We start from the raw sequence: 1,133 nt of genomic DNA, 5'->3' as shown, positions 1-1,133 counted from the left end.
TGTGACTGATCATAAAATTTTTAATAAATTCTGTGAAAGACAGTAACTTTTTGTCAGAATTTCTGTCTATTAATTTTTAATGAATTTTAATCTGTTATTTCCTATGTTTTTAGAAGTAACACATGAAAAATCAAACTTTCAAGAGTTAGAAGAATCTAGCATGCCAATTCCCAAGCATGCATGAAGTGAGTTCTTAGCTATTGAGCCAGTGCTTTATACCCAAAAATATTGCTGTCCAGTGAAACTCTGACTGGTCTGCTGCAGAAAATGGCAGGGTTATTTTCAGTGAGATAGAGATATGTCTTAGTTTTTACATCTAGATGCTGAAACTAGTTTCAATACTGTTTTCAATACTGGTTTCTGCCATGCAAATCTGATGGTGATATTGAACAAATAATGTCAATGACGCTATTGAATGGTGGTCTTGACTAGGTCACTACTGTGTTAGCAATTTACAGAGTATCTGCAAACCTGCAAATTCAGTCAGTGAGAGCTGCAATTTGAGCATATAAAATAAAATATTGCCTGAAAAGCTAGTCCTGCAGCATCTTAAATTGGTCCTAATTTAATGTGGACTTGTGGAATTAGTGTTATTTTGCTCTAGTCCCCTCTCAGGAATATGTGAACACATCGTGCAAAATCATAGCCTAGAAAAGTTTAAATCATTTTTAAACAGCAAATGTTGCATGAATGGTCTGGTAAGAAAAGCTAATTATTAAATTCATAATTATGTACTCACAGAAGTACAGAAAACAAGCAGTAGGGCTGCACTATGAACAAAGGAAAACAATGAAAAGGTATTTAAACTACCCTGAATGAGCCATGGTACCTGTACAGAGCAAATATGGCTTCAAAGAAATGGCTTTATTTATGGAGTGGTCAAATTGAGACTGCACTAATTGATGTAGGAAATACAAGCAAGAAGTTGGAGTGCATATGTTTTTAGTCTCTTAACATTCTTTTAATTAAATTTTGTTGCATGTAATTAACTATCTTTAACAGCAAGATAAGAAATTGTGGCAGATGAGGATGGCACAAGCTGAAATTCCATTGGCAGCGGACAATAATAAAACAACTTACTAAGCTTGAAATTTGCCACAAAGGTCATACTTGAAATAGTTTGGGGATTTTTT

This window comes from Sturnus vulgaris, chromosome 3 (genome assembly GCF_052056855.1).
Source record: "Sturnus vulgaris isolate bStuVul1 chromosome 3, bStuVul1.hap1, whole genome shotgun sequence".
Taxonomy (NCBI): Eukaryota; Metazoa; Chordata; class Aves; order Passeriformes; family Sturnidae; genus Sturnus; species Sturnus vulgaris.
Note: the sequence above shows the minus strand (reverse complement) of the source record.